Genomic DNA, 27,452 nt, shown 5'->3' with positions numbered 1-27,452 from the left:
AAAATTATTTGAAAGTTTGTGTGAGTTTTTGCTTGCCTTTGATATTACAAATAATAATACTGATATGTGTTTCTTAGGTTGTTTATTTTTATGTTGGTATTTGTGGAGGGAGGAGGTTATTTTAGGCTTTTTCATGTCCGAAGCCCTGTAAGTTCTCAAGTGTGTATTCAAGCCTGATTTTTAAAAACCTCTAGGGTTTCAGGCATCAATGTAAATTTGTATTTTGTTTGTTATATCATTCTGAAAAATAAGCAATAATGTTTTGAGTTTGCAAGCCGCTGTAATGGCACCAGGTGCTAGTGAACTGGGGACATCCCTGGGTTTTCCTGTTTTTCTACTCGTGACATCTGAATGCTCCACAGACATCAGTGAACTGGCCCTCATTAGAGTCACAGAAAGATCACGTGACGTGTGAAAAAATAGTCTTGGAGTCTGTGACAGAGCCAAGTACTGAACTCAGGTAACACTAATTCAATCTAGTGACTAGTTGACAAAATCATGCTTGCCAAATAAGGTCTGGAAAGGAATTTTATGTGAAGTGTAAACTAAACAAAATAAAGTTTCTATTTTTTTAATAATTCATTTATTTCTAAGCAATTTCAAACCTCAAAGTTATCTCTGTGTGATTCAAACTTTCTTCTGTGAAAGGGGCAGTTTAGGAAGCAAACCTCTTGAGGGATGCTCTTAAAGGAAAGCATGAAGTTTTTGGTGGTGTTCTTTTCCCCCATTTCTGGAAAAACTATATCTTTATTTTTTGGCATTAAATAAAGGAATTTAAAGGGGAAAAAAAAAAAAAGAGAAGAAAAAAGCATGCCTTGGAACAGTCATGGGGGAGACTATCATTTATATTTAAGATAATTGTGGAAGGTGGTAGAAGAGAGTTCTAAAAGATTTGATGCCACTGCCTGTTTTCAGACTTCCTGCTGACTGCTGATGACAGCTGTTTCGTTGCGATTATTGGTTGTAGCTTTTATTGTAAGAGTTTTAAAGCTATTTATAAATAATGTATGAACAAACCAAATGGTAGCGTATCTGTATCTGTGCTCTGTTCACAAACAGGCTTACAGGAATATACTGACTATCTAAACTTACAATACTTAAAGCCAATCCTTAACGAAAATCTGTGCAACAAATTTCTTTCATACTTTTGTTTCCAAATTACACCTCTACACTCCTATGGGTGAGTTTTCAATGGGAAGCTTTGTAGGAAAACAGTGGGAAACAGGGAGATGTGGCAAGAATCTCCAAATTCCTTGGGTAATCTTTTAAAAATAAGTTTTGTCAAGTGAATTTCATTTTACTGCAACTTGTACTCGAAGTGGAAATTCCTGTACTTTTTGGTTAGATGGTGGAGGCAAGAACAACACATGGCATCAAAAGAATCATGGTGCTGCTTGGCTCTGGCAGCAATGCTCTCTTTGTGCGGTATGTGGACTATTAAGTTAGTTTGTGGTTTGGCTTCAGAGATTTCTTTCCGTCCTTTGTATAGGTTTGTGTCTTTGTGGTCTCATTTGTGTAATTCTATACCTTCAGTTCATTCCTGTTCTTTGTGGTTTTGTTCTGCCAGTTGACTTGGATCTTTCCTACAGTTGAGTGAACCATTGTAAATCCTTTTTTGCAGATGTAAATTCCTGGGTATAACTTTGTTTGCTTCAGTTACAAATCCATTGGATTCATAAAATGTGAAATCTTCATCAGCAATTAACCATGTTGGCTCACTGTAGGGTGCCTTCCTGTTAGTAGGCTGGGAAGAGTCTATTAGGATTAGATTTAGGTCTGTTTTCTAAATGGTAAGTAACTCTTTGCAACTTATTTATATCTTCAGTTCCATGTCTCTGTTAAATACATAGGATGCAATTAGCTGTGACTGTTGTTGTTGTTGCTGCGTTCTGAAAGATACATAATTCGCCTTTCTCCTTTCCAGCCCTGTCCCTCTAGCTCCCTCAAAAAAACCATTAAAAATACCCCAAACAAAATCTAAACTCCCAAGAAGATAAAAGAACTTTAGACTTGGGACGAATCTTAGAAAAACTTATTCTCAGTATCTTCTTTACTGAAGATATGTGCAATCACCTGTACTATATCATCTCCTATTTGCCTATTCCTGCACAGTTTCACTGATGTGGAAATGTCTGATGGAAAAGAAATTCAAGATTGTTGTCTTTTTACTGCATTGAAAAATACCTAGACTTTTACAAAGCTTTCAGAAAATTATTTGCAGTCCATTTAGGGAAGCTGGCTGAGCTATCAATAGATAAGTCAGGTCTTTGCTTGTCTGAGGTATCCTTGAAAGTAAAGAATGCGAAAGGCTGAATTTTCTACTTGAATTTAACAGCTGCAGTTGTTCCAGAATGAGCACTGAAAAAAATACTGCATTTTTTTTCTCCAGATCTTCTTTGCTGAAGTGATGATGAGGGCTGCTGAGGGCATTTTTGATAATATAAAATGATAATTTTACTTTTAAGGTAACACAGTTTTCTGATCTGAGCTTTCCTTAGTTACTCTGCCACAAAAATAACAATATTTTCAGCTTTTGAGACTTAAGGATAGATTAGGTCCTTGCCTTGCTACTTTTATGATTAATAATCAGGTCCTATATTTCCTGGGGCCCTGGAGGGAAGGGAGCATCTTAAACTCTGGGCCTACAAGTTGTGTGGATCCAGTGGTTAATCCCACAGTAAGGAAGGAAATGTGCGTATAAGCATGTCTTTGTGTAGGCCTATATCTTATTGTGCTGGTTTTGGCTGGGGTAGAGTTAATTTTTTTCACAGTAGCTGGTATGGGTCTGTGTTTTGGATTTGTGCTGAAAACAGTGTTGATAATTCAGGGATGTTTCAGTTACTGCTGAGCAGTGCTTACCCAGAGTCAAGGCCTTTTCTGCTTCTCCCACCACCCCACCAGCGAGGAGGCTGGGGGGGCACAAGGAGTTGGGAGGGGGCACAGCCGGGACAGCTGACCCCGACTGACCCGAGGGATATTCCAGACCATATGGGGTCATGCTCAGCATGTAAAGCTGGGGAAGAAGAAGGAAGGGGGGACGTTTGGAGTGATGGTGTTTGTGTTCCCTGCTTTCCTGGGGATGGATGAACACCTGCCTGCCCATGGGAAGTAGCAGATGCCTTATTTAGCTTTTGCTTTACCTATTAAACTGTCTTTATCTCAATCCACGAGTTTTCTCAGTTTTACTCTTCTGATTCTTTCCCCTATCCCACCAGGGGGGAGTGGGTGAGCTGCTGTGTGGTGCTTAGTTGCTGGCTGGGGTTAAACCATGACACTTACATATTGTGCCTCCTTCCCACTAGGAGGTCTGTTATCGAAACTTGAGAGCCTTGTTGTGTGAGAAAGGGAAGTTTGAGGGATTTGTGCTGCATTTATCATTTGCATATATTATTTCTCATTTCTAAGTATAAAAGTCATAAATGAACAGCTGAGTGCCAGGTGAAGCTTTCAAATGAATTCAGACTTATCCCGGAGAGATTGTATGTCCATTTTTTAAGCTTGATGGATTAAGCCTTGCGCTGTGTTGGGAAACCATAGAATATTAAAGTTTTGGCCCAGACTTAAGTTTTAGCAGGGCATGGGTGCTGTTTTCTTATTTCTCCAGAAGTTCTCCAGACACTTTTCTGGGTAAAAGATGAGTGTGATTTGTGTAGAAGTTGTGGTGTGGAAACTATTTGTTTTTTGAATTTCTGGGTTTATCTGGAAAAAAATTCTATTTGAGTTTAGCTTGAGATATGATCTCTGCAAAAGGAGGACCAAGCGGGGAGTGTATGGTATGAATTATGTATTTCCACGAAGTTTTTGTCTTGGTTTAGACAAGGGCTAAATATGCTTCAGGTTGCTCAAAGAGCTCTTTCCTTTGGACCACTTGATTATCTTAGCTGGGAAAGTACAACCATGTGGTGACAAGTCTGAGATTTGCAAAACTCTGAAGATCCTAGAATAGATATATAAGAACAAATAATGGGAATGAAGTATATTGACCTCAGATTCTGTTGAGGAAGGTATCTAGCTAGATACTGTCAATCAGTGTAGATTTGATTCCCATTAATCAAGGTATAAAACTTGGCTTAGAGAAAATAAACTGGAAGTTTTTAATCTTCTGAAAAAAAGCTTTTCCTTTTTTTCATACTTCCTAAAATGAACGATTTAAAGAAGCTTAACAAAATACTGTCTAGTGTTCAAATGGTCTACAGCCTTTATCTCCATTTTAGGTGAAATAAAAGTTTCAAGAGGGGTGGCAGAACTTTCTGTTGCATTGTGGTATCTGCTACCATAAATTCTATGATCCTATACAGAGGTGTAATGAAATCAACCCCAGGTGAAGTTCACTAAAATGCTTAGTAATCACTTTCATCTGTTCACTTTTTTCTCCTGTCTCTTCCCTAGCTATATTTTTACTTTTAAACTTATGTGACTTACCTAAGTTCAGTAAGCTTTTTCCTTGTCTTCTAAATTCCAGTTTTAATTCTGGTATTCTTCTAGTTTGCTTCATTAGCTTTTTGGCTGCTAGTTTGCTTTTCCTTGGTCCAATGTTATTTCCCATTCCTTATTTTACATGATGTAAATTTTATTAGAAGATTATTGTGCCCTCATTAGACCCTAGGTTCTTCTCATGAGTGATTTCTCATTCGCTGGGCTGATGGCTTTTTAAAGGCTCTAGATTTCAGTAGTGTCCAGAGACTTCTTTGGGGTAGAGGTGCTACAAACTGTTTTGCCTTTCCCTTCCTCTCACCCAAAGCTAATAGTGAAGTGGGTGAAATGTGCAAGCAACAAAAACCTCCCCAAGGATTTTGCAGAATTGCAGAAAAAATGTAGGATATTTATAGGGGAAAACTATTAAAAATTTGGAGTATTCCCCTAATCTGAATCTCTTGGAGCAAGTGGGATGGCTTGAAGGATGGAATGTAGCAGATGTAAAATTTCACGTCACCTGTTTCTGAAGTACAATCCTAACAATGGTGTGCTTAACCTCCTTCGCAGCTTGTGATGTTAAATTAACCAACCAACACTGACATTACAATTTGCTTACATGTTTCATGTTGGTAGGAAAAGGAAGGACCAGGGATATAATAAAAGTTGACACTACTCTGCCTTTTTGCTCTATGAGGTGTCCTTCAGCTGTAGGGTTACTTCCATTAATGTGGAGAAATCTGATGCTATCTTTTTTTGTGCTCTGCTTTTGGACCTTTTATTCATGTTTGTTCTCCTGTTTTTGCTGGTTTTCATTCTGTGTTTTTGCATCCTCCCCCGCTTTCCTTCCTACTGTTTTTTTCCTAGCTGTAAAATATTTAATGATTCTTAAAGTTCAGGGCAACTTTGATTGCCATAGTCAATGCAGAGTGCTAACAAAGTTCAGAGGAGTTTGGCAATGGTAAAGAAAAGACCGTGTGGGTGATGAGTTTTCTGTTCTAGTTGATGGCATTCCCACTAGAAAATAATTGAAAAGATATGCTATTAACTCTTTTTAGATATTAGCAGTGTTCAGGTGTTTTGGAACATCTCTGGAGTTGGATATGCAGGGGAGGAATGGTGTTCTGCACCAGTTTCTTCTTCCCTTTGTCTGTATAAAGATAATGTAATGACAGCTCTCCTTTGTGGTCAGTGGGAGAAGATGGTAATGTGCTCTTCACCTAGAAGCCCTCAAGTACAGTTATCATTCAGTGTTTTTGATGGTTATTTCAGTGCCTATTCCCTTGTGTTTGTGCTTTTTTAAGTACGCGTGAGAGTAATGTGGACTTTGAGAAATAAGACTGATTATTTAAAGAATCACTTATGATAAAATATCTCTTTCTGGGAATTTGTGTTCCAGTAGATTAGCATTATTGATCATTCTCTCCTCACGTACTCTACAGATGATTTTAGAAATCTGAAGCTATTATTCTTTTCTTGTCTGATGTAATTACCAGTGCAAGGAATAATCTAATTAGAAGACAACAAGGAAGCATTCTAATTGTTCTAATAAATTATGTTAATGCTTTATGCTTGCAGTCAGTTTTGGTAAGAAATCATTTGACAAAGTGACAGCTTGTCTTACAGTGCTAGCAAATATAACTTCAGTTCTTCTGACTGAAGCTTACTGGTAGTAGACTTGAAACCCTGTATTAGAGGGTTTGGGCTCTTCAGGTGCATTGCAGATTCTTAAAAATCTTTTCCTATCTAGTCTTGGTAGTGCCAGTAAACTGTTCTGTGTTTAGTTGTCAGGGAAATCGGGCAACTTGCTAACTTATCCTATGCAGTTCTTAAATGGTGAAGTAGGACAAGAAACAGTCATTCAAACAATCAGACCGCTTCTGAAAGATTTAGTGCTAAAATATTTAATGCTAGCCTAGCCTATCCACTGAGCCTTTTCCAAGATATGTAACTGTACCTGGGACAAAGTGCACTTGCATAGTGTGCAGATGTTTAATCTCTGTTTAGCTGTTTCTCATCCTTTTCATGGATTAGAGCCATTCTAGCTCTGTGGGACTGTAGAGTCGGACCTCTGTAGTAGCCACATGCATGCTTCTGATGCCTATGGAAAACTGCCAGTGGCCCCCCATCTGCCTAATGATTGGGATGGCATTACTGAACATATGAGTGCACATTACCATGTGAGGATCATAAAGTGCCTACAGACCTGCCAGGCTGTAGGTAATTAACCTAGGACTGAGTTCTTTGCTGAAACTTAGTAAGATCATGCTTATGGCAACATGAGGGTTGGGGAAAGAAGATGCCAAATGGATATTAAGTATGTTCTACTCGACTCCTCAGACTAGAAATTTCTCTCCCCTCCCTACTACTCTTTCATCTGTCTGATGATGTTTTCCATTTATTTCCTTTTGCTGGCAGTGTGTTTCTGACCACTTAAATCTAATAGGTGATCTTTCTTTCTCCAGAAAGAGATGGAGGACTCGGTTTTCACTGAACTGATCTCTGCATTCACTCTTAATTAGCTGAAGTACTGAAGGTGGCACTACTTTTTTGTAGTATTATTATGTCTCTAGGTCAGAGATGAGTGCCTGCATGATCTATGATTAGTAGCATTAATAGGCTATTTTACTTTTAATTGTTGGCAACAAAGGGTAACAAGAACTCAGGCTATTAATAAATGCTTCATGATATAATTTAGAAACCTTTTCCCTAGACTTTACTTCTGCTCTTCCATTAGTATTATTTTTTCTTAAAATGGAATACAAAGTACAGGTAAAATTATTTCAGCCATGCCTGAGCTGCTCAGGGTTAGTAAATATGCAATAAACAGTTTAAGACTAGTAAGATCTATTAAGGCTTTAAGATTGCTTAACTTCTGTCTAAACTTTCTGTGTTTAAATTTTAGACTTTACAGTTGGAAGGCCTGCCCTGACCAATCAACAAAACAAATTTATTTAAACAGACCTTTAAAAGTTAGAATGATGGTAAGGTGGTAGAAGTTTGAATGGCAGTGAATCAAAGTAGAAATTGTAGCTATCCTATACCAGGTTAGTTCCATGCAGTAGCTACGAGACACTGTTAACGTATAGGAGGGATACAATTTAAATATTTAAGTAAAAACAATATTGGTGAAAGATACACCCATCCTTCGGATGGCTAGATGAAGTTGCACTGAGTTACTGTCTGTCTCTATAAGCTGTGCAGCGTCCTGCTATTAAGTAGTCTTTCTAACTGTGTGCATGAAGAAATACCTTGCCCTTCATTTACTTCATCTAAAATTCAAATGCTCATTGCAGTGTGCAACTGCATTAGGAGTACTTAGACAAATTAAATGATTCAGTATGGTAGCTTTGAAGAATCTAATTTCCATGTGGGGAATCATTTTTATCATCTGGCAAAAAGGCAAAACGTGAATTTTACATTGGCTGCTTTTTTGTAACATTTATGTTGCATGGGGTTAGTTTTATTGTTAATCCAAACTCAAAGCATGGACCTGTTATTTAGCTCGTAAATGCTTAACTAATGTTACAGCTTTTTAATGCACATACAGATATTTATCTGTCTACTCTGTTCTGAACTTCTCCTTTGCATATAGGTTACTGTGAGCTCTGCTGGAGCAGTTCTTGTATTGATGCAGTTTTGAACCATGATTTTATTTGTGATTTGTACCTAACTGTCTCTGTAGTGCCATTATGGCTTGTAACATAATTATGCACATACAGCATTTAAAAATATACACATGGTGGATGTGGTACCTGGAAGATACCTGTGGTGTATTCAGTTTGTCAGTAACTTTTTTGTCATCGTCTTCTGTTGCTGTGAATATTTATAAAAAAGAGTAATTTATCCCTTGAAAAATTTTAGTCTGTTTCCAGTAATGAGGCAGGCCTTTGATAACCTTTACTAGTATTTGTTTTGAAATGCTGAAAATTCACAAACTTAAGAAGAAAATGGTATCTAGGCTGCCTATTCACCTATCAATAACTAGTATTGACTAGTCAAGTTGGGTGGAGTTGCTTCTAGGATTGAAGCAAATTCTGTGTATGGCTGCCAGCAGGTCACTGCCTCAGGCTCCTTAGGTGGATGAACACAGGTTGTAACAATGGTTCTAAGGGAAAGCTCCAGAGAGCTGCTGGTAAAAGAACTTTTCCCCTTTGTTCATATTTTCTACCTAACCTTGAGAACCTCAGATGTCATTCTTTTATTGCATTCCTTTTGGACAAATCTGGGCTGCTTTGAAGTTAACAGAAGCTTTGCCACTGATTCTAGGAGATCTGCAATTCATTGCTATGTATGGTTTAGTTCATGAATTTAGATTGCAGAACACTAGGTTTTCTGCTTTTTTTTTTTTTTTTTTTTTTCAATTATAAGGGGAATAAGGAAAAAATAGGTAAACTAACTCCGCATAAGGCAGCTATCAATCTGAAGTTTTTTGCAGGCGTGCACATGTTGCAAACAACCTCCTGTAAATCCTTTATAGGCTCTTAGAAAGCTAGTGCATAATTAACCTTTGCTTGAAATTATTCTCTTAACCAGAGAAGAAACCTCCCCTGATAAGCATGAAAAATATAATGGACATTTCTAGATGCTTCTTTCCTGAATATTTTATGGCTTATTCCCAAGTGAAATTGAAAACCATCAGGGCAGCAGCAGCCTGCTCTGGGAGGGAACTGGCTGAAGAATGTATTTGAGACCTTGGGGTTTCTGTAGAGCCTTCGATTTTACATAGAGGCCAAAAGTGTGTTTCCTACTTTATAGTGTGTGGTAAAATGCAGTCCAAAATCTCTGGTGTAGCCAAGACATGCTCTTAGCTAAGAAAGGTTTATTCAGGAAAAAAAAAATGCATGAAAGTGAAAATCCATTAGGTAGTTGCAGGAATGGGGTTAGAGTAGTGGATGTGGGACCACATGCTGACATAAGCTGTATGTCTGTGAAGTTATCAGCTCAAGTTATTAACTGGACCCTTCAGTTGTAGCCTTTTGGCAAATATTTGTTGAAACATAAAGGTTTTGTTGGGCTTAGCCTGGTTCCTTTTAGCTGATTCTAATCTTAGTTTCTCTTCTGGTGAATGCAAGCCATCAGCACTGTCAGGTGTTTTTAATACCTGGCTCTGGACTTACTGGAAACCATCCTAAGTACAGGAGAATGTGACTCGTTGAAGTTTTTGCCTTATTTGGCTAGGATTCTGAGCATTAGTCTTGTTTTAAAATTCACATTTCTCTCTGCTAGCTGAGGTATAGCAGCTACTTATTTATTTTACTGAGCTAGACTCAGCAGGACTCCTGGGAGCTATAGGTTCAAAGTTCAGCCTACAAAGTCGTGGGTGGGAAGCTGTTTCCTGCATTGGCTGTGTATGCTCAGGGATGCATTGTGTGGGGTTTGGGTTTGGGTTTTTTTTTGGTGGGTTGGTTGGTTTGTTTGGGGTTTTTTTGTGGGTTTGGGATTTGGTTTGGTTTTTTTTTGTTGTTGTTGTTGGTTTTTTTGTTGTTTTTTTTGGTGATGGTGCTTTTTGTCTTTTTCTAAAAAAGGTGCATAAAGATGGTGAGAGAATAGCTAGGGGAACTATTTTAAGGAGGGTGAATGGAATTCCAGGCATTTCATGTGAGAAGCAAGACATGCCCCCAAAACTGGGGGAAGATGAGAAAATAGGGCATGGATATGTCTCAAGGTGATGAATCTTTCATGTCTTTTATTTTTCTTTGGTTTACTGTCTTCCCTGGCTATTGGGCTTGCAGCAAATCTGGGATTACAAGTATGTCTCCTTTAGTTGTCTGTCTACTTTTTGGAGCAAATGTTCTTCCCCAGGTATGGTCTCCTTGTAAATGCTGCAGTTTGATATCCTGCCTATTAGGAAAAATAATGGTCTGAGAAGTGCAAGCTAAGTCCCGCCTTACTATAAACAAGAGAAAAGCTGGTTGTTTTCACAGCCAAGCTTTACATCATTCTCACAAATGAATACTATAAATTCAGTGGGCTTTTTTGTGCTGTTGGCTTTTCTTCACGGAAACTTCTGAAATGCAAGAATTTTAGATAAAAATTTAAAATAGCTGTGCCATGATCAAGGCAAGGATCAGACCAGTTCACTGTCTTTCTAATTAATGGTGACAATTTTTGCAAATTTGCTGCATTCTTGTTCAGTATTCACTGTTCAGCACAAGCTGTGTACCTTAAAGAATGCACAATTGAATATTGCAACAACTCCCAGATTTGTCAACAGTTTTCAAGAGATCTTTATCTTCCCATGAAAGAATTTTAAAAAATGCTGGGGGGGGGGTGTGGGGTGTGGAGATAATACTGGAAAAACTATTGAGGCAGAAAATATATTTTTTTTTGGTCCTGTAGACCTCTCTAAATCTTAGGTGTAAAGGTTCTGGATACAGACTGTCTTCCAAACCTAAGTGTTTTGATATTCCTGTCCTTCTGACATTCCTTAAACACTCGGTTCTAAAAAGTTTTTGTATTATCTTCAAGAATCAGATTTTTAGGATGGTTTCATAGTGACCATATAGTTATTGTGTTATAAAAAGACCTATCCTGAAGCATGACAATGAACTAGTATGAGGTTCTTCCAAATGGTTTTGAAATTTCTGTATCTCCCAGCTTTCCTAAATTTTACCCAGATGTCTGATAAACACAACATTTCAAGCAGTATACTAGACTTGGCAGACACTAAATTCAGCAGAATGTAAATTACATTCAATGTCTTTATATATCCTCTTGGCATTTTTCTCCTTCCGTAGACTCAGCATGCTGTTAGCCCAGTGAGTCCCATTTACTAGTAGTCTGGAATTCAACTGCATGAGATACTGTTTAAAAAAATCTCAAGCACCTCACTAAAATCTTTTGCTATTACAAAAATTACTCGCTACTTTATTTCTTTATGCTTTTCTCGCATGATTGTGGTGGGTTTTGTTGTTGTTTTTGTTGTTGTGTTGTTTTTTATTTGGCTTTTTAATGTCACCAAACTGTGGCGGTAGCTGTTAAATAAAGCATCCGTTCTAAAGTCCGCTCTAGTGGAAACTGCTTTTAAATGACTTGTATTAGCAGCTGCCACTTTAAGGCTTGTGCATAAGGATTTTAAAAAATTAAGAACTTCAGTTTTCAAGTAACTAACCTGTGTTTTCAACTCCGTCTAAGCTCATCTCACTCCCACACAATGGTCGAACTTTACAAGTGTTTGAATTTCTTAATGTATTTTCATTTTTCACATGTTAGATACAGGTTTGACAAGTCATACATTGAATTACTGTAGCACTGAGTAATCAAGCTGCAAACCAGGACCCACTTTGAGAGCTGCCTTACTGACCTACAGGGAAAAAATTCTCTGATCCAGAAAGCTTAAGGCCTTTAAATGGAAGGCTGGAAACTATCAGTATGGACAAATAGGTGGGAGTATGGAAGCACAGAAATTAGGTGTTGGTCAGCATGCTGGGTAGTAATCTTAAATGCCCAAACCCTTATCTGCTGCTAAGGTTTTTGTAGGTATAACATATAGGCAAAGTGATCTTACAAGAAACTGAAGGGGATTTTTTTTTAATTTTATTTTTTTATTTTTTTAGAGTTATTAAGCAGCTCTCATCCCTGAATTGCACTGTATTGCTTGGATACTCTGCAGCTAATTCTCTCCTTTAATGACTTGTGGACATCACCCGAACAGAAATGAAAGTTAAATCCTGTCAGAGTAGCTTAACTAATGCAGACCCATTAGCTGTCACAGGTGTCTATGATTAGCTTTTGGTTTAGCAATTACAGAAAAATGTTAAATACTCCCATTTGACTTTACAGAGTAAAAGCAATTTCAAGTGTTGTCAGCTTGCTAGTGCTTCATTAGAAGAATCTAGTTTTGCATATCTTCATAAAAAAGCAAACTCTGTGACTAACAGAATGAGTAAAGCATACAGTAAAACTGCCTCTGTAAGTAGTCTTTGGATTTTGATTTTCTCAGAGCAAGCTACAGTTGTCAGCCTTTTCTCAGGAATAACACTGAAAGATCTCCATGGCTAAATTTAAACCTTCTAGGTGACACATTTGCTGTGCATATAGGTGATGGACTGAATAAGTGTCCTAGATGGGTTTGATAACTTATGTTTGCTCCCTCCTCACAGTTAGGAATGTCTGTCTGGGGTGGGAAGAAGGTTCTGTTGTAGATACTGGCAGTATTTTGGTTGAGATTTTTGATGCAAGATGTAGTATTAAATTAGAGACAAGTTCAAAAGACTGGAATTCATTATGAAATACTTCATATATCAGTAAAAAAAAATTTCTGTGGCAGGTAGCATGACAGGCTTTGAGGATAGCTTTTAGCCTTTAGGCTCCTGTCTCATACTTCTGAACAATGTTTCTCAGTGTTGTGGAGCTGTATTCATTCTTGCTAGGACTTAATAAAATAGGATGCACCAATGTCACTGTTAATGAAAATCCGTCCACATTGAAATTAAGATATCCCAGATATGGAATATATCTTACTATAAATCATTGGCTGGAGTATAAACCTTAGTGTTATGGATGTGTCCAAGGATGAAACTATAGATGTTAATTTTTAAAATCTGTAATACTTTGAACAAACAAATCCTTCTTGTTACTGCATTTTTTTTTTTTAAATGATGGAATATGCTTAGTCCCATTATGTGGACATGCTTATGTAACAGCTTATAAATATATATGAAACCCTTACTAGAGAAGATACAGTCTTTATTCCAGTGGTCTTAGTAACTTGCTGAGATGACAAATTTAGGAAAAAAACCCATACACCCTGATAAATGAATGTCTCCTCTGCTCTTCAACATTTCAAATGCCAAATCCACCTAAAAACTTCCTGATAGGTATATAAAATTTGTACTTTCTGCTTTGATTTTTCTGTACTTTTTATTTGAGTCATCTTCATCCTCATAGAAACATGGTAATTAATGATAATTACTAATCTATTGCTTTAGATGATAATGAAAAACCCACCAAAGTAATCAAGTTTCTTGCTGCTCCTTGTTTAAAAGGCTGTCCTGGGTTCTGTGCTGTAAACCTGAGCCTATACCTTTGGGTTTTAAATCATGTGTTTTTTATTCCAAAGAATCAAAGTGGTGGGCCTTGAAGCCACGCCAAAGAATAAAAATTCATAAAACTGAGTACCAATGGAGTTTTAATATAATGAGCTGAAATCCTGCCTTTAACCTTTGACAGTTATTTTTAAGTATCTTTCATGTGTCTGTCAGCTTTAGTCTTAAATAATGATTCTGAGACATACGCTGAGTAACAAATGTGTGTGATGTCAAGGAAGGTCAAATAACTAATATTAGTGTAGTTCTAAAACATACCTGAAATATGTTCAAGTATAAAGTTTTTTAATTAGTAGATGACTAGGCTTTTTGTTAATATTTGTCTCTTCAAAGTGTTGGCTTGAAAACTACTGTTTATACACACACACTATATGTGTGTGTGTGTGTGTGTGTGTGTGTATCATATCTAAGTTGGCCTCCAAAGTTGCCTTGATGCTGTCAAATTGCTTAGCTGGAAAAATATGGGTATGCTTTTTTGCAGGATAAAGATTAGAAGGTTTTTAATGGTATTGGTAAGGAAGACAAAATATTTTTTGGTGTTTGCTTTCATGTGGCGAGAATGACTTTTTAAAATTTTTTTTAATTAAGACTTCTTTTTAACAGCTTGGATTCTATAATTATAATGACTTTTGAAAGAGCAGTATTAAATCAGCTAGCCATGAATGGAAATGGGGCGGGGGGGGGGGGGGGGAAGGCAAATTATTCATTCCTGGAATACCAGTGGAAGCAGCCATAGATGTTTCATAGCTCAAGTGAAGTTGGTCTGAAAGCTTGTGGCAGTGCATTTTATCCTTCCGTGTTCTATCAGCTGAAGGCTTTAAGTTTTGTAACAAAGGTACACTATCACTTGAAACAGTAAAGAATGTGCACAGTAATCTCTCCAGAGACCTGGCACCCTGTAAAATGATCCCCTTCTGTTTGAATGGCTTTATTAGATATCGCTTTCTAGCTGAGAAAGAGAGAATCAGCATTTATCTTCCTTCTCTTGTGCTTGGCAGTGGTGAATACTAAAAGCTACTTGCGACTCAGCATTGGTCCCTAGCATTGGGCCATGGAGACTCCTCAGGGCAGGGCATATGGACTGTTCTGTGTTCATAGAATAGTTAGGACAGGAGGCTCCATTCTTCCTTGATCCTTAGCCACTTATACTGTTAACTACTTAAACTACCAAAAAGTAAAGGTAGGAGTCAAAAACAAGCAAACAACTGCTCTAACTGTTAATGCTGTCAAAGGTAATGTTGAAGATGGATTCCTGAAGAATCCTCTCAGTCTCAAGGAGTCTGTTCCAGTGTTTTGACCTTTTTTTGAGGATTGCTACTGGAATGATTGGTTCTTGCTGCTTCTGTCCAGACTTGGTTTCCCAGAATTGTTAGTTATTAAAATTCAATTATCCATGAACTAGTGTAGTCTTATTTCCTTGGAAGTGGCTTTATTACCTTCTCAATCTCAGGAAGACTTTTTTCTCTTAGTGCAGATCCAGGTTTAGACATGGTGCTCAGAAACTGCTGAAACTTGTCAACTGAGTATGTTGCTCTGGCCGTGTTCCCAGTAGCTGATATTAAAGCAGTCCCAAGTGGTCTTTTCAGGGCATTTTCAGTTAGGTATCCAAACCCAAACTCTGGGTGTCAACTCTGACATCTGCCAATTCTAATCCGGGTACTAGTACTAGAGTGAACATCCTACGGTGGTCATTAGCAGTGAAGTATACCTTTAAGGAGTCCTTATATTTTAAAATGCTGTGTCCCTACCAACCAGAACTTGTATTTCTTCAAGCTTTTCTTTCCCATATGGTTAACCTTCCATAATCCCTAATGCTGTGCACATTGTTAACTTTTTGTTTATGTTTAAGAGAGGTGCTTTGGAAGAATACAAAACAAAGTATTAATTTCTCCATTCTTCTGATTCAACGACAGTGAATCCCAAACACTGGAATTGCATTTCTGGAACAAAATATTTCCTCCCTATAGATGCTTTTGTTACTTTTACGAAACCAAAAGGATTTTACTGGATGACAGTGAATCATATTGATGGCAACAAAACAACAGACAAGTTACTGATGAGGAAATGACTGCCCCACAAAGTGTGCACCTGGATAGAGGGATTTAATAGAATCAACAAACCACTACTTAGAGCACTTTCCAGTGTTGTTAAAGGCTCTGTAGACTGACAAAATGCCCCATTAGGTTTATTCTGTTCATGGTGGCTTTGTACTTACGCTTAGAGAAATCTTCTTTTCACTAATTTACAGTAACAGTGTGGGTTGTTGCATATACTTGTCTCCTAAACATTAGCATATTTCTTACCCCAGGCTCATATTTCCTAATAACTCATTATCAAATCAGATTTGGAAAAGGGACCGCTGAATTACTTAGCTAGAATGCAGTCATAGGTTTGGCCTTACTCATGACCTTCACCAGATAATAAGAGGCAGCTGCATACATCTTGTGCATGACAGGAATGTTTAATCTCCATTCTCCTATAATACACTAGTGTAATTGAGAGTGAAATGCATAGGGTCATATTGTCCCTTCCTTGCACACTGCAAAAATCACTCTAATCATCCTCTGCACTGAGCTATATGGTATGGATTTTTTTCTTATCCTTGGAGCTAAAATACTTGTGTAGCTAAAATACGTCCTAACAAGGAGCTCCTAACAGTCTACAAAAATGAGAAATACCTTTGCTTTTCTGTTCTCTTCAGACAATGCTTTGGTTTACTGTATAGTAGTGGGAAGTTAATGTCATTTCATGTAACCCTTTCAGAAGATTGATTAGCTCTAGCTGTGCTATCTGTAAGGATAGAGTTGTGACTCGTTCTAAAGAGCAGATCTAACTAAAACTCAGAATTCATAATCTTTTGGCTGAGGCTTAGATGAAAACCTGAATGAAAAGACGCAACGTTGAAGCTTCTTGCCAAAGAAACATTAGGTTTGTCAAAGTTTTGCTTTATGGCAAAATTTGTGTTTAGTGGTTTTCCTAAAATACATGGTATTGATAGTAATACTTTCCAATTACGATACTATTTACTAAATAGACATTTTGGCAACTGGTATTTTAACATGTACCTGATAATTGATGCTTTAAATGTTAATGATTATTGAAATCTTATATTTTGATGGTTTTGTGGCGAAGGTATGTACTGTAAAGCAATCTACACTTTTGTAACTACGTGAAAAAAAAAAAGTGAAATAGAAATTGAGTTCCCCAAAACCGAACTGCTTTATTCTGAGAAGTTCAGCAAGATTCCCTTGGAGAATACACGTCTTCCCACACAACGAGCACTTATGGATGAATTTCTCCACTGAATAATTTTGCGACCTTCTCTATTAAAGATGTCTAAGTTATGTTTTCTTCTTTCAGGTAAAGATTGAGTAATACATAGAAGAGGCCTCCTGCAACCTAATAATGTAAGTGTGTATTTCTCATATAAACATACTACTCTGTTCACTGAGACGAGACCCATCAGTGATCTCTTCACACGAACAATGGAAATTAATAACATGAGCAATGAACAAAGAAATTAATAACGAAATCCACATGACATGTATCTGTTTCAGTACCTACTTAAGCAGTGTTGGGAAACACTTTGGGGAAAAAAAAACACCCCAAAACAGATAAGTCATGTAACAGGAACCTCTGTGAGTGTCTAAATCTACATGCCTTGTCTTTGAACTGGGAGCACAATCTTGTGCATCAAAATGTGGTAGAAAGAAACAGAAGGATTACAATAGATCCACTAATGCAAAACAGCTTTAGTTACTCAGTACACAGGCTCTGTATAAGGCTTTTTGTTTGAATAAGATATTAGGCTGGAGAGTCCAACCCCCAGTAGAAAGAGCTGGGGTGACGGTTATTTCATGATCTGCGATTGAGCTTATTCCTCTATATCTCTTGCAAAAATGTTTTAATCCAATCACAACAGCAGATTTTATGAAGCCAAAAGGCTTGGCATTGGTAAACAGAGTACCCAGCTGTACACCCTAATCTCTGAAAAGAGATTGACTTTCTGCTGAAATATGTTGTGAGGTATGCTCAAATACAAACCTTCTACTGCTCTCCTCTGCTTTCCGTGCTGGTAGCCTTCTGCATCTTCTAATTCTTCACCAAGCTAATGTTGTTTATTGGGGAGCTGAACTGTGCAGCTGGTGTGCCTATGAGAATTCTATAATTAAAGTTTAGTCAAGCCAGAATATCTCCAGACTTCAGTCTTTTCCATTCAAATGAATGTGGCAATAATGGGACCCCAAGTGGTCATGCTAGTGAGCTGGTAACTTAATAGTAATTCCCTGAAGAAATTATGTAGTGAAATCAAGACCTTTCCATACTGAATTGTTAGTTTTGCAGGGAAGAAAAGCCTCACTGGTTTTAAAGCTAAAAGAAAAATCTTAATATAAAACTTTCTTCACTTCCTTTAAGGAACCACCATGATACTTCCAATTTGGGAAGCAAAGAAGGTTCTTACGTTTGGGTTTCATTGGTCTTGTTATGGTACCCCTCTTTGATAGGGTTGGGTTTGTTTTGGTAAATTGCAGTGGAGTACAATGGAAATGATCCAAGAAAGCATGAGATAGAGTATGTGTCTGGCAGTACAATGTATTGAAGTATCAAAGCTTTGGGTGTATCATCAATTAATCATCTAAGGTCTTGGCTATTGGGGGTGGGGGGAAGTATGCTATGTTCCCACTCTGGAAATAAATTTCTTAGCTAATATAGAACTGATATACTTAAAGAGGAGTCTCACTTGATTTGTCATTTCTTGAGTACTTCTCAGGTTCCAAATTCCTGAGAGTTGGGGTTGTTTAGCAAAAAAACCCCAAACCCAAACCAAAAAAACCCTTATGTCTTCAAAAACATAAATGACCATTGCAAAGAGGGGAAATAGTCTTTTTTTTTTTTTTCTAGGCCTAAACAGAACAGCTAAAACAGAACATACTGAAATTTAAACAAAGTTTCAGGTTAGACAAGAAATACAGCAAGGCTAGTTAAGCATGCAAATGAATCAGAAACTCAATAATCTTCCCATTATGAATATGAATAGGTTAGGGTAAAACTTCTGTCAGGCAACCTTGCAGCTCTTAGGTTCTTTGATCATCTTGGGTGAGTAAAATGACTAATACAGAAATGACCTGGGTTTATCGTGCCGTAGGGTGAAAATATGAACTAGACAATATCCAGAGATACTTGTTTGCCCTTTGACTCACTGAGCGGCATAAAATGAACATGCTGCAGGAGAGTGGGATATCGAACTTCTCCCGCTTCCATTTGTATTTTTATGAAGACAAAGAATTATCATCAGTCAGTTTAAGAATAAACCCATTATTAAATGTGTAATGTGAAAGGAAAAATGGTTCATTTGAAAAGCAATGGATACATTTTGATTAATTGTTAAGCATTATGTAAAAAACTGTTTTGAAATTGCTACTTGTGCACTAGTTTAGCTGTGGAATGAGCAACTCAAGCAATTGATGTATTGGCAGACACATACCTAGTAAATGAGTTCTAAATTATTCATTCTGATAACCAGCAGCTATCACATATGTTGATATTCATCCCTTTTTCTTTGTTTAAAGCTGTGGATGGTCGTTATCGACTCCTCTTGGAAGTAACTATTGCTTTTTGGTGATGGGGAAAAGTTGCTTTTTAATTTTGTGCTTTGTTCAAGGAATTTCTACTTCCTTAAATGTGACTGAGATTTTTTCCTTTTTTAAACAGGTCACTTGCAAAAGGGAAATGAAATTTAAAGTTGTACCCTCTTCCTTTTCCATAAATCTTTTTTTCTTCTGGTTTTCCCCCTATAAGCTATGCTTTACTCTAGAGAAATGAGGTCTTGTCCAGCGGAGGGATACTCAAAGCTGACCAAATAGCAGGAGACATTTTCATTTTAGTGACGGAGAGGAACAAATAGATGTGTCATCCCTGATCCTAGCGTTACAATTACAGTGAGAAAGAGGCAGACACTAGAGACTGAGTCTGTTAGAGCCAGCTTGCTCCCCAAAGGAGGTAAAAAGAGATAGTTGAATGCTGAGAATAGTGTGGTCTTTCTCCCCTCCAACATGATTTTTTTTTTTTTTTTTTTGGTTTGTTTTTGTTTTGGAGGTCGTTTATTTTTGTTATGCTCTCCCCACTCCCCCCTTTCCCCTTCCCCTTCCCATGGAAAGGGGCTGGAAGGTGATATAAGTACTACTTGCGGATGTTTTCACTAGCTGCAACAAGCCATGCTAATAACTTGTTAGTTCTATACTTACATTGGAGATGTGCAAGGGTCAGGTGCTTCTCTGTAAGATAGGCAGCAGCAGATTGTCAGGGAGCATCAATATTGTCTTGCCTAAAATATGCAGCATATTCCAGATAGCCGAGTATATTGGTTTTAGTCTCTCTTTCGAATGTGTGGATATGATTGCTAAAATGCAGTGGCCTAAAGCTATTAATCCATTGAAATGATTCTTTTCAACTGTCTTGATCTTCAAACTACTCTTGACAGGTAAGAAATGTGCTATTCCTTATCTTATAGTCAGATCCCCTGTAGGGTACATCTGGAATAGTTGTGTAATATAATAATTTTTTTTTCCATTTAAATAAATTTTAAAAATTTTACTAAACTCCTAATATTTTTTTTAAAGTCTGAAAATAGTGATTGTATCATTTTGGATCTTTGCAGGATAGTGTACATACTGTACTGCTTTTGAGACAAAGAATTTATAAATGAACATTAGAGATTTTAATACATGATGTATTTGACATCAGTTTAGTGCATCAGATAAGAGATGCTTGTGACTATGCTTGCTGAGAGTAAACCAGCTGGTATTTATTTGGGAAGTATTCAGAAAACATCCTCTTGTTAATGATCCATTGCATGATCTGGCATCTGGTAAACTAATATATTGTCATCTTTATGGTGAAAGTTACCACAAATCGTTAAAGATGTTAATAACCATTCAACTTCTCTATGCTTTCTAAAATATGCTAATTATGGTAAAAATTGTTCTTATTAGCAACATTATTGAATAGTGGTAACCCAAGACCAGTCTCATAGTAGAATCTGTTAGCACAGACAATAACAAATATTAATTCCAGAAGTAGTTTCCCTCTTAAGCAAGCAGGTGGCTGTGGTTAGTAGAGTTTGTTTTCTGTATTGGATATGGTAGGATACAGTAGAGTCAATTTTTAATAGAATCCTGTAATTTAAACTATTTTATTGATCCCTTCACTGAAGAACCAAGCATCTGGAGCCATCTTGACTTGATTATTTTTGTTTCAGTGAGACTTCTTATGGTGAGAGTTATTTTTTACTTTTGAAGCTGTGTATGTGTGCCCTCGGACGTGTAACAAAGATGATGTCAAGCTGCTTTTGAAACTTCCAGAGGATACAATTCCAAACGTAGCTCAGACTTCCTCAGAGGCTTGCCTGCGTTATGACAGTTTCCCTTTCCTGTTCTGCAGTTGGTCAGAACTTAAAAAGTAGTGCTCAACTGTTTTTGATATTTCAAAGAATTGGTAAAAATAATATTTTTTCTAACTTTTAGAGATTTGGGATTCAGGGTGATGTCCAGATGACACAAGATAAAAATTTTAAGTTTTTTAATATGCAACTTGAGTATACTTGTGATGGGTAGCCACTTAAGATTATATGTTTGGTTTAAAACACCCAAATTATTGAATCAAAACTTGTTAAACTGGAAGAATTATTAAAAGAGAAATGAAGGCTCTGAAATAGATGGGACAAGACTTATTCCTTCACTGAAATGGGCAAGTTCAGGCAATAACATTTGGAGATGGAATCTCTAAGACCCACTTCAGCTGTCAGAACCTTATTGTTAGATCCTTCAGTTTAGTTTGGTGTCAATTTTCTTTTAGTGGACTTTTGAGGCAGTAGATAGGGATGTAATGCTGGTGATTTAAAGATAGATGGATGCAAAGCCTATTTTTGAAAAGGCCAGGTATCTCTGTCCCTCTTTCTCTATTTGCACAATAACTGTCTTTCAAATGCGTGTCACTTTTTAAAGTTTATATCACTTGTTGCAAAGGTTGTCGTAGTGTTTTATTGTCTGTCGTAACTATTCTCTGTGTAAAGCATTTCTTCCAACATTCTCTTTGAAGATGACCTTTCCTTAGCTTAAGTTCATGCCCTTTGTTGTTATATTTGACACAAGCTTCTCCTATAGCCTTACAAACTATACCTTTTGTTCTTTTACAAAATTCTTGTGTAACTTGGCAAGATCTGCTGTTAATTTATTTTTCCAAAAGCTAGACCTCATTCCTTTAAGATTTGGGGTTTTTAGAAATTATTATTAACCCAGATCTTCCAGTACCTGCATGAGTGATATGTTTATTTTTGCATACTTCACATAAAGCAGTGATTGGAAACATGAGCATAGTTCCACATGTGCTCCGAGTCTCATATATATGCAATAGATAATGTTCCTCTGACTTACATGTTCATAAATGAAACCATTCAAAATTATATGGATAAGTAGTATTTGTTGCATTTGACCCCACAGTACTATAGGATTAAATTTTCAGGTTGTTTTTTTTTTTTTTTCATGGTAGCTTTAACTACATCTTTTACTTTTACTTCATGTAGCTTTTACTACATTTACTACTACTTTTTACAAAAGATGTTTCTGTTAAATTGGCAACTAAAGAAATGACCCCATTTATGGGCATAATCTGCACTAGAAAAAGTCAGTTACATACCAAAAGAAATCTAGCATTTTTATCAACTGAATTGCTGTACAGGTTCATCTACCTGCTTTAAAAGTATCCCTACAGAATGGTAATTTGTCAAGGTAAATCTGTTTGACTTTTATTTGCAGTAATTGGTTTAAGTTATTTTTGGTTCTGTAGGAATGAATTTACCATAGGAAGAGAACAAAAAAAATCTTCAAATTCTTTGTTAGAACTGTTGCTAAACATCTTTTTAACTATCTTAAATTGTCTTTTATATTTGAGGGCCCAGTTAGCTCTTGTGATAAGGAGTCTCTCCTATAATAATACATTCACAGGAACTAGACATATGGTGTCCCTTGTTCCTTTATGGTTAATACTTTCTGTAGTGTCAGAACTGTTTACCAAATTGCTGGGAAGTACTTCTCTTTTTTGAGTCTCTTGGATATCTTTTAATAAAAATGCTTATTTTTTCCTTATTTTTTCCAAAGCTAAGCTGCCTGGAGTCTTGAGAAGGTTCTGTTCTGTAGTATAAGCTAAAACTCATCTGATTCCGATAAAGTACATACTATATGTAGGATGTACTTTAAGTCGTCTGACAATCACTGGTTACCTGAACACTTAACTAAGTAATCGTCTTAATAGTACTGTTACCACTTACCCACAGTTTGTTAGTTGTAGTGCATCTTCTATGCCTTATTACTCCTCTTATGCACCTCAGAATTCTATTTGTATCTATAGAACTTCATTGTTTATCTTCTGAAATAAACTCAAACTGTGAAATTTTCATGCTTTTGTTTGTGCCTTGCTGCAGGGCTCATTGCAAATGTCTGTTGATTTCTTTTGCCTTCCTGTAAGGGAAGGGACCAATTTAACAATTACCACATGAAATTCAGTTTTGCACTGCACAGTAGGATGGAAAACAGGCTTTCGAAGGAAACTGTCCTAAAGGTTGATTAGATAATCATATTTTCCTTAGAATTCTGTAATTTTAAAAATTAACTGTATGGAAGGATTATGAACTTTATTATAAATGGTTTTGAAGCTTTTCATAGAACAGTATTGTTAATGTCTGACAGATGCTGCTTTTGTCTTTTATTAAATACTGTAGGATTGTGGTGGGTTGACCCTGGCTGGACCCCAGGTGCACACCAAGCCGTGCTATCTTTCCCTCTCGTCAGCTGAACAGGGGAAAGAAAATATAACAAAAGGCTTGTGGGTTGAGATAAGGATAGGGAGAGATCACTCAGCAATTACCGTCACAGGCAAAACAGTCTCAACTTGGGGAAATTAGTTTAGTTTATTACCACCGTCGCTGATGGGCTTGGCCTTGGCCAGTGGTGGGTCTGTCTCGGAGCTGGCTGGCATTGGCTCTATTGCACATGGGGGAAGCTTCTAGCAGCTTCTCACAGAAGCCACCCCTGTAGCCCCTCTCCTACCAAAACCTTGCCATGCAAACCCAATACAAGGATGTTATTGGAAGGATTATTCTCGTCGTGCAACTTAAGTTATAATTCCTTGGTGCTTTTTAGCAAGCAATCCTTCTGTTTTAAAATATTTTAAAATATTATTTCTTCTTTTTGGTTATAGAGAAGTACTTTGGTTATTTCTCATGTCCCATCAATAGCCAGTCCTGTGCATCAGCATTGCTTGCTATCTTACTGTCACTCCTTCTTTTCTGAGATTTTAAAAAATTTTTATTATTTAATCCTGGTAATAATCCTTCCCTCTTTTTATCCCAAGCCCAGCTGTGGAAAAAAAAACAACCAAAAAAACAACAAACCACCAAATATGATCCATCTCAGTGTTGACAAAACATCAAAACATTAAGTCAATGGCAGGGATACTGACTATGCAGAAGTACCGTTAGTAAAACAGCTTTAGCATTGAACTGCATTGTTAGTTTGTATTTCTATGGTGCTGGATTTTACTTAGATGATTTGAGCAAGCACTGTCTGTCTAGCCTTGGCCTTGAAGAAGGTACTTTGTTTCAGTGTCCATTGTTTGACTATATCTTCATATTTGAGTTCTGTCCCATCCATGAATGGGAAGTTGAACATACTGTTTAATTACACAGATATATCCAAAAGGGAGGTAATCATATGTTTTACTTTTTTCTTTTTTTTTTAAAAAATGCAACACTGGTTCCCATATCGCTGTCATTTCCTAATTCTGCCAAGTAAAGGGTCATCACCAAGGTGTACTGTGGTGAAAAAGCAGCAGCAAGTAGGAGTTAGTAATGACTTCTTTATGGAAAGAGACAGTAATATAAACAAATGTCTAAGGAAAGCATGTCCATGTTAAATAATACAGTAGATCTAAGGATTCTTTCTGAAGATGAGGAAGAAAAATCCTGACTCCAAAAGATTATTTACACATATACACGTATGCACACACACAACACTGAAGGTTAATTGTTAGATCTTGCCTTTGTCTGTGGCATGTATTTGGGCTGTTAGGCACAATAAAATCCAGTGCGGGTTCTGCTGTATAGGGATGAATAAGGCATTCTTATCATAAGGGTCTAAAGAGGGAGAAATCAAGTGATACTAGAACCTTGATTTGTAGAAGGGAGAAAATAAAATGTCATATCAAAAGTGTCCCTAAGATTCTGTTGTTTGTTTTCCAGTATATAATAATCTACACTGACTTTGACTAAAGCTTCTTAGTTTTGCCTTATGAAAACAAAAATGCTTTCAAAGTATGTTAATATTAAGAAAATTTTACTTCCTAAGACTTAGACCATACTTACCTCAAATCTGATATCCCTAGCATGGATCATTTTTCTGTGTTTGCTCACAAATAGCTGGCAGTACCTTTCTGAGCAGAACAGGCTGTGAATACAAAATATTAATAAACCAGAAACATGTAGTTCCAACACAAGCAGTTTTTAAAGATTGCATTATGTATACTTAATGCCTAACTGACCTTTTCTGCTGTTTCTTAAATCTCTTAAAAATTCATCTAATTTCAAAGCCAGAGTATTAGCCCATTTATATGTAAATTGCCTTTAATTCATGCATTGATTTGAAAGACTAATCCAAAAGATCCTTTACCACAGGTGACCTTTTTGACACTGTTACTTCTGGGAAGACTGTAAAGTGGTTTCTTACGACCTCACATCCACCTGTAGCATAACATATGCCTACTTCAGTCTGTATAAATCAGTCATAAGAGAGTGGTTTTCAACCAACATTGAATTATTAACACTATAACTTTCTTGGTTACAGTTATACTTAAAATAGGTCCTATTTAAACCAACGATTATTTTCTGTTGGCATTCTTGCTTATTTTAGATGTTAAACACAATTAAGGTGTTCACTGATTATGCCCCTTGAATAATAAATAGTAGTATAATCTAGCTTTTAAATGACAGTCTCCAAAGATTGTAAATTTCAAAAAACATTCAATATTTATTATTTGCCAGAATTTCATGTCACTGCAAGAGCTGCTTAGAATAAATACGCTAAAGCTGACTTCTACTGTTTCCTACAGTAAAGGTGAAACGCTTCCCTTTGCAGGAGAGAGTATACAAAACTTGGATTATTATGTATTAGGAATTATAATTTATGTTTTCATCCATTCATGCTCCTGAAAATGACTCTTGATCTACATCTGCTGCAGTGTACGTTTCACTGCAGAGTAAAGGCTCACCTGGCGTGATGGGCAGTCTATTATTTACTATTTTCTCACTGTGGCAGGTTATTACTGGGAGACTCCATAATAATTCTGTTGAATTACTGCAGGTTTTTATTGCTAATATATAATGTTGAAGAAAATAAATGCTATTTTTGTTTCTGATTTCTCTTTTCAAATAAAATTTATTTTTTCCATCAACTAAAGCTTCAGAAGAAAAATAGTGGAAAGATTTAACATTAAAGGTTGTTGCCTGCTTGCATAGTCATCAATAAGACAACAAATGATCTGATGTTCTGAAAATGTATTTTAGTTCAGTTACAATGAATTTTCTGGACTAAGGAAAAACAAACTCTGCCTTCTTAAATACATTTAGGCAATGAAGTATACCAGACAGTGCATTTCTATTTTATTATTATACAATAAGTGAAGATTATTTTTGTGTTGCTTCATATGAGAAGACATGAAATACTTTATGCTGAGTTATAATAAAGGAATAATACTTTGCCAAGTTACATACAGTCATGGAAAAATGCAGTAACAGAACCAAAAAAGCGTGGAGATAATGAGCTCCAAATTAGCCTGTGTCTATAATTATCACATACTTTTTCAGTCATATCAGGATAAACAAATATTGATCATCTTTGTCGGAGGACAGGCCTGTCTCCTCTCTGTTGACTAAGGAAGCTTTTTTTGGAAGAATGAGAACAAGATAGCATCAGAACTGGTGTTTTATCATTTGCTGTTAACAAACACAAAAAATCTCCAAAACACACCTACCCACCATTGTTTGCAGGATAACATAAATTGTTTTAAGATATGGTAAAACCACACAACAGAAATGGGTGCTGGAACCAAGAACACTTCCTGACAGATATTCTTAATAATTAAACTCTCTACTTACCTGCTGTTTTAGCCATAAGTTGTTAATTATATCCTAAGTTAGCTTGGGGAGATTTCCTACCATTAATGAACTATATATTGCTACTGAGTATAGAAGCTCCTGGACAAACCCGAACACAAAAAGGAAGCCTACAGAGGGTGGAAGCAAGGACAGGTACCCTGCAAAGGATACAAAGAAATTCTCCAAGCAGTGAGGGATCAAGTTAGGAAGGCTAAAGCCCTGATAGAATTAAATCTGGCCAGGGACATCAAGGGCAACAACAAAAGCTTCTATAGGTATGTTGGTGTTAAAAGGAAGACTAGGGAAAATGTGGGCCCTCTCCAGAAGGAAATGGGAAACCTGGTTACCCTGAATATGGAGAAGGCTGAGGTACTCAACAACTTTTTTGCCTCAGTCTTTGCTGGCAAATGCTCCAGCCACACCACCCAAGTTGCAGAAGGCAAAGGCAGGGACGAGGAGAATGAAGAACCGCCTGCTGTAGGAGAAGATCAGTTTGAGACCACCTAAGGAACTTGGAGGTGCACAAGTCCATGGGACCTGATGAGATGCATCTGCAGGTCCTGGGGGAACTGGCAGATGAGGTGGCTAAGCCACTATCCATTGTATTTGTGAAGTTGTGGCAGTCTGGTGAAGTTCCCACTGACTGGAAAAGGAGAAACATAACCCCCATTTTTAAGAAGGGAAAAAAGGAAGACATGGGGAACTACAGGCCAGTCAGTCTCACCTCTGTGCCCGGCAAGATCATGGAGTGGATTGTCCTCGAACTACGCTAAGGCACATGGAAA

The 27,452-nt window shown here is 36.9% G+C and overlaps 1 protein-coding gene across 7 annotated transcripts in view; it reads left to right on the top strand.

Moving 5' to 3' along the window:
• The window catches only part of FHIT (fragile histidine triad diadenosine triphosphatase), a 629,655-nt gene that overhangs the window by 115,429 nt on the left and 486,774 nt on the right, over positions 1-27,452 (top strand). For all 7 annotated transcript variants that reach the window (XM_030043304.1, XM_030043297.1, XM_030043303.1 and 4 more), the window contains one exon: positions 16,824-16,870. The gene's annotated coding sequence lies outside the window, so the exon portion shown is untranslated. The remainder of the gene's footprint in view (positions 1-16,823; positions 16,871-27,452) is intronic.

Source organism: Aquila chrysaetos, chromosome 20, assembly GCF_900496995.4.
Source record: "Aquila chrysaetos chrysaetos chromosome 20, bAquChr1.4, whole genome shotgun sequence".
NCBI lineage: Eukaryota > Metazoa > Chordata > Aves > Accipitriformes > Accipitridae > Aquila > Aquila chrysaetos.
The sequence above is the reverse complement of the archived record's forward strand: the minus strand, read 5'-3'. Positions and strand labels throughout refer to the sequence as shown.